The following is a 13,847-nucleotide window of genomic DNA, read 5'->3' on the forward strand; positions in this document are numbered from 1 at the left end:
CATGTCATGCACCTCCGAATTCTGTAAGCTAGATAAATGAAAGTGTTACTGAAAAAAGAAAGTGACACACGAATACCATAAGTTTTGAAATCAGTGGTATACATTTATACAGAGTAAGAGGCACTTATAATTCCATTCTCTTCTTGCCAGGGAAACTAGTTTTAACAAAACCAGACCCATAGCCTTTCCTTGAATAAATCTAGAGGAAATTACCACCATTTGTGACTACCTATTAAAATATATTTCTCTTTCTTTATACATTTCACATAAATTTTGAAAAGTAAGATTTTAGCTCCCTTTCATTTTCAGATGCCTGAGAGTCTTTGTCTTTTGTAATGACTTTTGATTTTGTTGTTTTCCACATAATTGTCAGAACAGTTTATTTTGGTCTACTTTTATATAACATTACAAGTTTAATTTTTTTTTTCTGGTTGGTAAGGCTGAGCAGGAAGGAGAGAATACATGAAGTGCAGGAGATGGGGAAGAGATGAGGATTAAACTAACACCAGGAAAAGAAGTAGAAAAACAAAATGAGAAAAGATTCTTGGTGCTGCAGGATGTCAAACTGAAGCAAAAGACACCTAATACCAGTGATTTGACCTTTTTATATTAGAAAAACAAAACCATGTTGAGATGTGAGAGACACTTGAAAGGTACAATTTGAATTTTGAACAATGTTTTCCATATGGTGCACATGTCACCCATAATCTTTACAGGTTTCCAGTTCACTCCTCAATGAAATTCACATTTCCAGTCTCAGTCTATCAAGACTAAAAATTATAGCTCAGCATACCTTTAAAAGGCTTTGAAAATTATGAAAAATGCACAAAATTTATTTATATTATATTTTATAGAGAGATCGAATAAGAACCAACAATTTCTGAAAAGTGAAGATTATCAGATTAATCTATGTGGCTACAATAAAGCAGTTGACCTAGGAGACCAAGATAGAGAACATATTGCTTTGTGTTGCAAAGTTTCTGATTCTGTTCATTAAATACCCTGAACTAACAACTGTATGTGGAGAATGTCACACAATGCTAGCTGACTGTATGTAAACTGATCAACTAATGGAAGAGCCTAGAACATTAGAAAAAATGCAGACTTTTTATATAGCAAGTACTTGCAGAGATGGAGAATGAACTAGTTGAATAAGTTTTACATTTCCTTGGTCATAAATCTTTTACAAAAACTGATAAAACCTAAGGATCCTCTTCCAAAAAGTATGCACAAATCTACAAATAATCAAGCTTAAACATTCAGGAGGTGATAAACTCCAGGTAAACAATTTCCAAACCATATGGGTTTTGAGGGTTTCTTCTGATTAAAAAATTCTAGGATGATATGATTTCATTTTTAAATCATATGAATTAATATCATTTAGGAAGAGCTGGTGGTTCATCTCATAACTCACAGAATTCTGGGGAATCCGAATATGGATGACCTTGGTGGAAAGCAATTGATATCCACTTCCCTATGGACCTAACACTGATGATTTTCAGGATATTTTGCTCTTTCAATTAATTGCAACTGTTTCTTAAGCAAAAGACAGTTGATTAGAAGTAATTAACTAATTGATGTTGATTTTCATGTACTAATGCAATATTGGATTTCTGATTGTACCTTCAGAAGATGCATTTTATAATGTTTATTGGTCTTACCTGCAGTCCACAGAGACTTGTAGCCCTTTACAGTTATCAAATTTAAACCTCTTTTATTCTGTGCCATACAGAAAATTTGGCTCATCAAATACCCTTCACCTTAGTTGAGGGTAAAAGACAATAAACAAAGAGACAATGATTTCAGGGGGGATTTAGTTTATATAGGAATGAATAGCATCCTGGCACTTACTGAGTGCTAATTGCCTTGCCCTAGAACTACTCCGGTTTCTGAAGGAGCGTTTTTTGCTCTTGTTGTTGTTACTGCTTAGTCTTTGTTTTCTACATGGTGAACTTTCCATCAGAAATATTCTGAAAGTAAAAAAAAAAAAAAAAAGATAATGGAAAAGTAGAGCCCATTGGGGAAGTAAATGGTGTAATTATATATGACACTGAAAAAAAAAAAAATGAAGGCTTTCCTTCTTCCAATCCTGCTTCCTCCTAATGACTCTGATAACTAAAGTGTTACGTTTTATTAAATAGAGCAGAATTGAGCTCTCAGGAGATGAAAGCAGCTATTGAGACTCATACCTACTGAAATAGAAGGAGTCTCCTCCCTTTTGTAGCTGGCAGATAGGACTGTAATGAGCACATTTTGTAGCTGGAGAGAAAGAAAAAGAAGATGAAAGGAAAATCTTTTGAAGACTAGGGAAAAAAGGGAAAATCCCACTAATATAGTGCAGCCCCTTAAATTGTTTTCTAAGAGACAGAAAAGAAAATGCCATATAAATGTTGGTTGTTGAAATTAGTCTGGCTTTGAGAAGATACATATTGTATATGGGAATATTAAGAATATCTCCTCTAAGCTACTTTCATACAATGAACAAAGGAATCATTCCTAATATGTGATTAACTGATGGTCCCCGTTCACCACAAATGTTGGCTTTTAAATACTTCAGGTGAGGGGGCTCTTTATTAATTGGCTCAAGCAACCCTTAGGACTTCTAAGAGATTAAACTACAGGATGCTTCAAAGTTCTTTCTTTCTTGAAAAATTATGCATACAGATGTTAAAAATGTGGTGACTGCAATAACACTGTCATCTATTTTAAATTGTAGAATTAACCTATCATTAGCATTCAAAAACTTTTCTGCAACATGCCTAGATTAGCTCACTGTCGATTAACCAAAGATTTTATTTTTCCTTGTACCTTAAAAAAAAATGCTTAATTGTAATACAATTTGCTTTTAAACTCAAATAGGGTCTGTGACTTTAAATGCAAATTACCAAATGGTTCCTATGGCAAGTGAAGAGCAGGATTGCATCCATCATGCTGTTATTTAAAATGAATTTTAACCCCTTAGGCTGACAACAAACACAAATCCAGACTGCCACAAACAGAAGCCATGGGGTCTGTTGGAATAAGGGCTGCCATTTCGAATAAAAAGAGAGGGCCTCAATAAAGCCACAGCAAACAGAACTTGCTGTTGAAATATCAGATCTGATCTAGATGAGATTGAGGGTAAAAAACTAGGGAAGATATGAATGAGATTTTCTATTGGGCAGTGGTAATTCAAGGAGCCTTTCACACACTGCTGAGGCGACCAAGGTTTTATAAACCCTACCTCCCACACACACACTCCAGTCCATTGATTATCTTATGTTTGGAATGACTGATGCCCATTTGGCTCCAGGGAAGCACCTTGGGATCTTGGGATCTGACAGGAAATGGTGGATTGTTTATTTATTTTTTAATTAGAAAACCAATGGAGCTCCAGAATCCATGTAAACAAAACTGGATCTTACATTAGAAACATGCCCACGCCCCCACCCCCTACCCCAAGCTAAGGGCTCTAAATCACATCCTGCTTATTAGAATGTGTTTATTTAGAACTTTCTTATTTTTTCTTTTTACTGGCTATACAATTCTTTAAGTAAATCATTCTCTGTGTCCTCTTAGTTATAGGCTAATGGCTCAATTCTTCAGCCCTGTTAATGGTGCAGGCTGGTTCATATTGGTGGTTTGTCCAGGGGGCTGGGTGTCTGTGCTGACCCCAGCCATCAGCCGTCCTGCTTTCTCTGAAATGTGGCTGGGTGCCCAGGGAATGAACTAGCTACTGCCTGGTAGAGAAGAGAATCAAAGACTGGCACTTGGCAGGGACCCCTGCTCTTGCAGCTGCTGAGTGCTAAATTATTACTGATGTGCTTCTGCAGCCGCCCACAGCAGGGCTGGCCGAGCTGAGCACAGAGCCCCCTCCTCTGGCCCTCAGCACAGGACTTGGGTTTCAGAGCTGGAGACAAGGGGGCATGCTGTGCTGGCTCTGCCTGAGGCAGAGCAGTGAGCGTGTCGGTCCTGCACAAATGCTGAGATGCGCAGCACACATCTCCTGCTCTTAATGTGCATCCGAACACGTCTAGACTCCCACCACGAGCCTCGAGTGATTGCTTCACAAGCTTGTTGTGCTTTGCACACGTGTCTGAGCCCATCAGATCGAATTTGTGTGGCCAAGTGACACAGTTGAGACAGAGCTTTCCTGCCTCTGAGGTCTCGGCTGGAGACAATGAAAGGGTAGAAGCATCTTTCCTTCCTTCTGCTTTAAGAAAAGAATTGGGATCAATCCACCTGAACTTCACTAATGGACTGTTTTTAACCAGGCATTTAAGTGTCTGTAGTCTCCCAGCACACTAGGTAGGTGTCTCTACTGAGGTTAATTACCGTCATGCAGGGGGTCCTATATTAACCTCAGTTAAAAGAGGCAGGGATGGACAGAGCCCCAGTTCAGGACCCCCTGCATGATGGTAAGATTGCAGATTTCTGGGGCTTTCTGTGCACTTGTTTTCTCATCTGTCTCCTGCATGTGTAGCTACATAGATTTCTTTTTTTTTTTTTTTGGCCACACCACGCAGCATGCAAGATCTTAGTTTCTTAGTTCCCCAAGGATCGAACCCATGTCCCTGCAGTAGAAGCACACAGTTTTAACCACTAGACCGCCAGTGAGTCCCGAAGATACATAGATTAGTAGTCCCAGTTACTACCTACCATTTCAGGATGAATCTCTTGCAGGGCCAGTATAGATGTCATTGTGTGAAGAGTCAGGTTCTACACTGTAATATAAATTATATTTTTATGATGTTCCCTTCCACATCTCATACTCAGTTCTACCCATCAGAGTAAGCCAAACTCTTCACTTATACCCCCTTTCCCAAGGTTTTTACACAAAAAAAACAGGGCTTTGTCTCCTTTTGGATAATTTTCTTCTAAGAGCCACTCAAGGCAAAGGGTGATCGTATTTATTGGCAATTGATTTAGGTTTCTTAAAGTGATAAACTTTAATTTAAACTTAGAAATTTTATGATCAGACACACCTACCTTGCTATGTAAAACTGAAGCATTTTGAATGACTTTTATTTTTTTTCAAGATAACTCATTCAAGACAGTATAATTTAAAAACCAAAATTTTGAACAAAATAAAAACACACACATTTGCTTTTCATACCAAGTGAAGCCCATTCTTCACTGATCTTTCAGAGGAAATTTACATTTAGCGAACTGAGCTGGCTCATGTTAATTGTTCACCCTTGTTGCCTGATAGCTTCTACAGTCTAAACAACCAACATGTTAACATTTCATTTTCAACTAGCTACTTTGCTATAATGTGGATGCTGCTGCTGCTGCTAAGTCACTTCAGTCATGTCCGACTCTGTGCAACCCCATAGATGGCAGCCCACCAGGCTCCACTGTCCCTGGGATTCTCCAGGCAAAAACACTGGAGTGGATTGCCATTTCCTTCTCCAATACATGAAAGTGAAAAGTGAAAGTGAGGTCGCTCAATCGTGTCCGACCCTCAGCGACCCCATGGACTGCAGCCTACCAGGCTCCTCCGTCCATGGGATTTTCCAGGCAAGAGTACTGGAATGGGGTGCCATTGCTTACTACTGCCTTAAAATATATGTATTTTAAATGTTGCAAATGGATTTTGAAAGAAGCTAATCTCCACTTCAGAGGTAAATGCATAAAAGAGTTGGTATAAATGCTCTATACAGAGGCACATATTTCATTATACATTTTAATTTTCTCACAGACAAATCCTTCAAGAAGTGTGTATCCAGCATTCCTTTTTACAAGTAATCTTCAAGGTAATAATGGAGAAAAATTAAGAAAGCTTCTTATCTCTGTAGGTGGTTTTCCTTAGCAGCAAAAACTGATCTCAGAGAAATTTCTTCAGTTCAGTTCAGTTCAGTTGCTCAGTCGTGTCCGACTCTTTGCGACCCTATGAATTGCAGCACGCCAGGCCTCCCTGTCCATCACCAACTCCCGGAGTTCACCCAGACTCACATCCATCGAGTCAGTGATGCCACCCAGCCATCTCATCCTCTGTCATCCCCTTCTCCTCCTGCTCCCAATCCCTCCCAGCATCAGAGTCTTTTCCAATGAGTCAACTCTTCACATGAGGTGGCCAAAGTACTGGAGTTTTAGCTTTAGCATCAGTCTTCCAAAGAAATCCCAGGGCTGATCTCCTTCAGAATGGACTGGTTGGATTTCCTTGCAGTCCAAGGGACCCTCAAGAGTCTTCTCCAACACCACAGTTCAAAAGCATCAATTCTTCAGTGCTCAGCCTTCTTCACAGTCCAACTCTCACATCCATACATGACCACAGGAAAAACCATAGCCTTGACTAGACAGACCTTTGTTGGCAAAGTAATGTCTCCGCTTTTGAATATGCTATCGAGGTTGGTCATAACTTTCCTTCCAAGGAGTAAGCATCTTTTAATTTCATGGCTGCAATCAACATCTGCAGTGATTTTGGAGCCCCAAAAAATTAAGTCTGACACTGTTTCCACTGTTTCCTCATCTATTTCCCATGAAGTGATGGGACCAGATGCCATTAGTGTAGTACAATTCCACATACCTGAGAAAAATAGAGAAGCAAAAACCAAAGGATAAAAGGAAAAATATACCCAATAGAATTCAGAGTTCCAGAGAGTAACAAGGAGAGGTAAGAAAGCCTTAAGTGAACAATGCAAAGAAATACAGGGAAACAATAGAATGGGAAAGACTAGTTCAGTTCACTCATTCAATTATGTGCAACTCTTTGCAATCCCATGGACTGCAGCATGCCAGGCTTTCCTGTCCATCACCAACTCCTGGAGTTCACTCAAACTCACGTCTATCGAGTCAGTGATACCATCCAATCATCTCATCCTCTGTCATCCCCTTCTCCTCCCACCTTCAATCTTTCCCAGCAACAGGGTCTTTTCAAATGAGTCAGTTCTTAGCATCAGGTGGCCAAAGGATTGGAGCTTCAGCTTCATCATCAATCCTTCCAATGAATATTCAGGACTGATTTCCTTTAGGATGGACTGGTTGGATCTTCTTGCAGTCCAAGGGACTCTCAAGAGTCTTCTCCAACACCACAGTTCAAAAGCATCAATTCTTCGGTGCTCAGCCTTCTTTGTAGTCCAACTCTAACATCCATACATGACCACTGGAAAAACCATAGCTTTGACTAGAAGGACCTTTGTTGGCAAAGTAATGCCTTTGCTTTTTAGCATGCTGTCTAGGCTTGTCATAGCTTCTCTTCCAAGGAGCAAGCATCTTTTAATTTAATGACTGCAGTGACCATCTGCAGTGATTTTGGAGAACCCCCAAAAAAGTCTCTGTTTCCACTGTTTTGCCATATATTAGCCATGAAGTGATGGGACTGGATGCCATGATCTTAGTTTTCTGAATGTTGAGCTTTAAGCCAACTTTTTCACTCTCCTCTTTCACTTTCATCAAGAGGTCTTTAGTTCTTTTTCGCTTTCTGCCGTAAGGGTGGTATCATCTGCATATCTAAGGTTATTGATATTTCTCCTGGCAATCTTGATTCCAGCTTGTGCTTCATCCAGCTTGCATTTCACATGACATATTCTGCATAAAATTTAATAAGCAGGATGACAACATACAGTCTTGATGTACACCTTTTCCGATTTGGAACCAGTCTATTGTCATATGTCCAGTTCTAACTGTTGCTTCTTGACCAGCATATAGATTTCTCAGGAGGCAGGTCAGGTGGTCTGGTATTCCCATCTTTTTAAGAATTTTCCACAGGTTGTTGTCATACACACGTTCAAAGGCTTTGACGTAGCCAATAAAGCAGAAGTACATGTTTTTCTAGAGCTCTCTTGCTTTTTCAATGATCCAGCAGATGTTGGCAATTTGATTTCAGGTTCCTCTGCCTTTTCTAAAACCAGCTTGAACATCTGGAAGTTCACGGTTCACCTACTGTTGACGCCTAGCTTGGAGAATTTTGAGCATTACTTTACTAGCGTGTAAGATGAGTGCAATTGTGCGGTAGTTTGACCATTCTTTGGCATTGCCTTTCTTTGGGATTGGAATGAAAACTGACCTTTTCCAGTCCTGTGACCACTGCTGAGTTTTCCAAATTTGCTGGCACACGGCGTGCAGCACCTTCACAGCATCACCTTAAAGAATTTGAAATAGCTCAACTGGAATTCCATCACCTCCACTAGCTTTGTTCATGGTGATCCTTCCTAAGGGCCACTTGACTTCGCATTCTAAGATGTCTGGCTCTAGGTGAGTGATCAACCATCGTGGTTATCTGGGTCATGAAGATCTTTTTTGTATAGTTCTGTGTATTCCTGCCACCTCTTCTTAATATCTTCTGCTCCTGTTAGCTCCATACCATTTCCATCCTTTATTTTGCCCATCTTTGCATGAAACGTTCCCTTGGTATCTTTAGTTTTCTTAAAGAGATCTCTAGTCTTTCTCATTGTATTGTTTTCCTCTATTTCTTCGCACTGATCACTGAGGAAGGTTTTCTTATCTTTCCTTGCTATTCTTTGGAAATCTGCATTCAGATGCTTATATCTTTCCTTTTCTCCTTTGCCTGTAGCTTCTCTTCTTTTCTCAGCTATTTGTAAGGCCTCCTTAGGCAACGTTTTGCCTTTTGCATTTCTTTTTCTTGGAGGTGATCTTGATCACTGCCTCCTGTATAACGTCACAAATCTCTATCCATAGTTCTTCAGGCACTCTATCAGATCTAATCCCTTGAATCTATTTGTCTCTTCCATTGTATAATCATAAGAGATTTGATTTAGGTTATACCTGAATGGTCTAGTGGTTTTCCCTACTTTCTTCAATTTAAGTCTGAATTTTCCAATAAGGAGTTCATGATCTGAGCCACAAAAAGACTAGAGATCTCTTCAAGAAAATTGGAGATACCAAGGGAACATTTCATGCAGATAGGCGTGATAAAACACAGAAACAGAAAGGACCTAACAGAAGAAGAAGAGATTAAGAAGAGGTGGCAAGAATATACAGAAGAACTGAACAAAAAAGGTCTTAATGACCCATATAACCACGATGGTTGATCAGTCACCTAGAGCCAGACATCCTGGAGTGTGAAGTCAAGTGGGCCTTAGGAAGCATCACTATGAGCAAAGGTAGTGGAGTTGATGGAATTCCATCCAAGCTATTTCAAATCATAAAAGATGACACTATTAAAGTGCTGCACTCAGTATGCCAGCAAATCTGGAAAACATCAATGGCACAGGACTGGAAAAGGTCAGTTTTCATTCCAATCCCAAAGAAGGGCAATGTCAAAGAATGCTCAAACTACCAGACAATTGTGCTCATTTCACATGCTAGCAGGTGCTTCCCAAGTGGTGCTAGTGGTAAAAAAAAAAAAAAAAAAAAAAAACAACCCGCATGCCAATGCAGGAGATGAGGGTTCCATCCCTGATTTGGGAAGATCCCCTGGAGGAGGGTATGGCAACCCACTCCAGTATTCTTGCCTGGATAATCCCATGGATAGAGGAGTTTGGTGGGTTACAGTCCATAGGGTCACAAAGAGTCAGACATGACTGAAGTGACTTAGCATGCACGCATGCACATACTAGCAAGGTAATACTCAAAATCCTTCAAGCTATCTATCCTTCAACAGTATGTGAACCAAGAAATTCCAGATGTACAAGTTTAATTTAGAAAAGGCAGAGGAATCAGAGATCAAATTGCCAACATCTGTTGGATCATAGAAAAACAAGGGAATTCCAGAAAAACATCTACTTCTGCTTCACTGACTATGCTAAAGCCTTTGACTCTGTGTATCATAACCAACTGTGGAAAATTATTAAAGAGATGGGAATACCTGCCTCCTGAGAAATCTATATGCAGCAAGAAGCAACAGTTAGAACAATGGACCCTTTCCAAATCGGGAAAGGAGTTCATCAACGCAGTATATTGTCACTCTGCTTATTTAACTTATATGCAGAGTACATCGTGCAAAATGCTGGGCTAGATGAAACACAAACTGGAATCAAGATTGCTGGGAGAAATATCAACAGCCTCAGATATGCAGATGATACCACCCTGATGTCAGAAAGCAAAGAGGAACTAAAGAGCCTCTAGATGAAGGTAAAGTGCCCTCTCATCACATGCTATGCATATGACTTATAACTGTGATACTAACCTTGACCACTTTGTTCAGATGGTATTTGTCAAACTTCTACACTCTAAAGCTACTCTTTTTCACCTTTTCCATACAGTACTCTCGGCCAGGAAGTTAATTCCGATGTGCAATCCAAACTAACAGAGTAGGGAGTTACGTTCTATTTCCTTGAGGACAGAATATCTACATAAATTATGTGGAATTCTTTTTGGATGAACAATTTATCTTTTTATCCAATTTATTTTTTTTAACCAATCCTATTTTCATATAGCCATTTTCAGTCATAAATATTTATTTTATATTTTGGGTTATTATCAAATACAACTGTATTTACTTTGTTGCTCAAATCATTTCAGCTTTGGCTGGGCCATTGGGAGAGTTTTCAGTTGGCTCCTGTATTTCTTTGACATTCTCCATCATTGTGGCCTTTTTAGGGTCTTTTTGTTTTGTTGTTTTTGCTTTTTTTTTTTTTCGAGAGCTTCCTTACTTTCTGGCACTGTAAGATGCTCCAGGGTCATTTTATATATTTCTTGCTCTAGTCCTAGAATTAGATGTTCCTCCAAGGAGTGCTGGTTTCTTTTATTGCAGAATGGTAAAACACAAAACAAAACAGCAAGATCTGAATTCCTAGGTGCTTAACATTTTACGAAGCCCTGTTGGTAATTTATAATCAGTTTTTCCTGAAAAAAATGAGCAACTTTCCTGAACATTTTCCAGGTGACACATTTACACATGATAAAATCTGAAGAACATCTGGGATTTTTAGCCTGGCATTCCTGTCAATGGCAATCCAGGTATACAATAGAAAATGTACCCAAGCTAGGCAAAGAACACTTTTCATAACCTTTTTTCGTGTATGTGATGTGAGTCAGATATGAAAGAGAAACTGACTTGAATGTAATGTTATTTATGTTACATTATAAACAATGGATGGCATCACCAACTCATGAATTTGAGCAAGCTCTGGGAGATGGTGAAAGACAGGGAAGCCTGGCGTGCTGCAGTGCATGGGGTCACAGAGTATTGGACATGACTGACTGACCGAACTACAACATGTTACTTACATTATATCACACTTTCCAAAAGTCACGTTGGTAAAACAGAAAGGAAAACGTGTTGGTCCCCTGCCCTACCTGCCTGCCTCAGAACCCTAAAATCATTTTAAAAATTTCTTCTAAGAACTTAAAAAATGATTTTTTTAAGGTAAAGTTGGACTAGGCCAAGTGGATATTTTACTAAAACATTCCACTGGAGTCTTGGAGGGAAAAAGGGAGGTACTTCTTCCAGTTATGGGAGCACTAATGCAAACTAGTTTGGTATTTGGTTGATTCGTTTTGAGTTTAATACAGCAGGACCTCATTCTAGCCCCGCCCTGTGCTGGTTGGTAATTCTGCTCCCTTCATTTTGGCCATTCCAGTGTTTTCCACATCTGCCCTCCCCACTCCATCCTTCTTTCTATACCTGGGGCTTATCTTCAGTCTTCATATGCATCTTGCTCCCACTTACACTTAACTCTCCCCTTAACTCTTCAGTTTTTGGTCAGTTCTCAAGACCATGATTTAAGCCTATACTATTTCAGACTCTTACTGAGCTTTTGAAACACAACCTAAGAAATGATGAATTACTCAACTACATGTGGTATATTAAGCCTACATTTTGGAGTTCTATAATCTTGCCAAAGATTTTAAGAAAACTGTAACCTGTGTTCTCATCTTTTCCTCTCTCCTGAGACAATATATTTGAATTAACATATATCTCTTCTCATTTTCTCTCTTTCTTTTTCTCATCATAGTATCATTTAATCCAAGATTGTACCCAAACCAAGGCTGTTTACACAAAATCCCTGAGAGGGGATTGTTTACCACCTACTCAAACATCGTCATTGCTTGGAACTCATTTCTTTGTGAAGTTTGCTGTTTCAATTTTAGACAGATCAGTTTATGGAAAACTGTCCTTCATATTGAACTGAAATTTATCTTATCATCTGTACCCATCATTCCTAGAATCAAATGAGGCACTATATGTAGAAACTTTTTAAGAAAGCAAAACCCTGAATAAATAAAAAGCATATTAATATCAATTCTACTATGTAGAGTTTGCAACTTTGACAAGCATTAATGTCTTATCCAAGCCATGGGAATGTGAATGTGAGAATATGGCAAAGGATGCTCTGCACAGGTTTCTGAAAAGCTCCCTCCAATTTCACACTAATCCATTAATCACTGTTTTTTAAACTGTTCTATTTCAGCAATAAAAGACAAAGGCCAAGCTAAGCCAAGAGCTAGAAAACAGAAACAAAGTCAAAACAAGAAAAAAACGAACAAAACAGAACAGAACCCAAGACTGAAGCCCATCAGAAGCCAGAAAAAGTAGGAGGCAGTTGATATGACTGAATCATCTCTGCTGGCTAGGACACTTTGGTCTCTGAGATCAGCAGAGGCAGTGGTTTCTCTGCTCTCTGCTTCAGAAATATTTCTGCTTCTCTCCTCATGGTCAGAGAGATCTTCAGAGTACTTGAGAAATTGTTCCAATTTGAGCCCATCAAATAAGCAGCAGCACTGGTTTGGAAAAGAATCCCAATTGAAGGCTTGAGAAGATTTACTCTCCAAAGGTCATTTTGAAAGCTGTCCTTAAGGCTTGGTTGGGTGTGCTTTGCTTCCAAGCTGAGCTATGGATGAACTATCCTGCCAGCAGTCCTGGATTTGGGAGTCAAGAGAGGGCAAGAACAGAGCAGGGCAGGACTCCATGTCTGCTGGTGTCCACGAGACACATTTGGCAAGCACTCCCAAATCCAAACTTTCACAGAGCATCAGAAATCACTGGAAGCCATGGGGTATGTCAAAGACTGTAAAAAGATCACCTTGATCCAAATAACACAGAATCCTTGGATACACACGAGATGGCCTATGAGGGAATTTCAGGCTCATAAAACTTCCCAGGCACTTCTCACAGAGTGAGAAATTGGTTCAATATATAACATAAATGATTAAATATGAGTAACTTCTAGATCCTTTGGAATTGAAATTAGTAGTATATATCACTTAGAACATAAACTCAGAGTTCATGATAAAGTCTAGAATATGGCACATGACTTTCTACTGTGATAATTAGACCCTTATATCCAGAGATCTCATTTATTTTTATAGAGACAAAATCTCAATGTTTTCTTAATCTCATCATGATCTTTCCATAAATGTTAGCTTTGATAGCAATCTTAACTTTTGGATAAAAGCCCTAAACTAGCTGGAAAATTTCTAAGATATTTTTTGTACACACTACTGTTCACTGGAATGAATATAAATCTATAAAATGCTCTTGGCTAAAACAAAAGATCATGCTGATAAATTTTCTTTAAAGATTAATAATACAATAAATAGTGAAAACCCCACTTGGAATATTTAGCCAATGTGAGGAATTAAATCTTACATTGTGCCCTCCTCCTCAAACTGGAATATAATACAACAAGCCAAATTCCAAGTGGAAGCATATTAGTCATTCTTTTCTTTATTTTTTTTCTAACCTTAGGTAGGTATAATTGACAAATTGAAATTGTCACTGTATATTTAAGGTATACAGTGTGCTATTTTGATAAATATATACATTGTGAAATGATTACCATAATCAATCAAACTAATTAATATACCTATCATCTCATACTATTTTTTTTCCCTCCCTCTTTTGGAGAAGGCAATGGCACCCCACTCCTGGAAAATCCCATGGATGGAGGAGCCTGGTGGGCTGCAGTCCATGGAGTCGCTAAGAGTTGGACACGACTGAGCGACTTCACTTTCACTCACTT

This window comes from Bos indicus x Bos taurus, chromosome 7, assembly GCF_003369695.1.
Source record: "Bos indicus x Bos taurus breed Angus x Brahman F1 hybrid chromosome 7, Bos_hybrid_MaternalHap_v2.0, whole genome shotgun sequence".
In the NCBI taxonomy this organism is placed as follows: domain Eukaryota; kingdom Metazoa; phylum Chordata; class Mammalia; order Artiodactyla; family Bovidae; genus Bos; species Bos indicus x Bos taurus.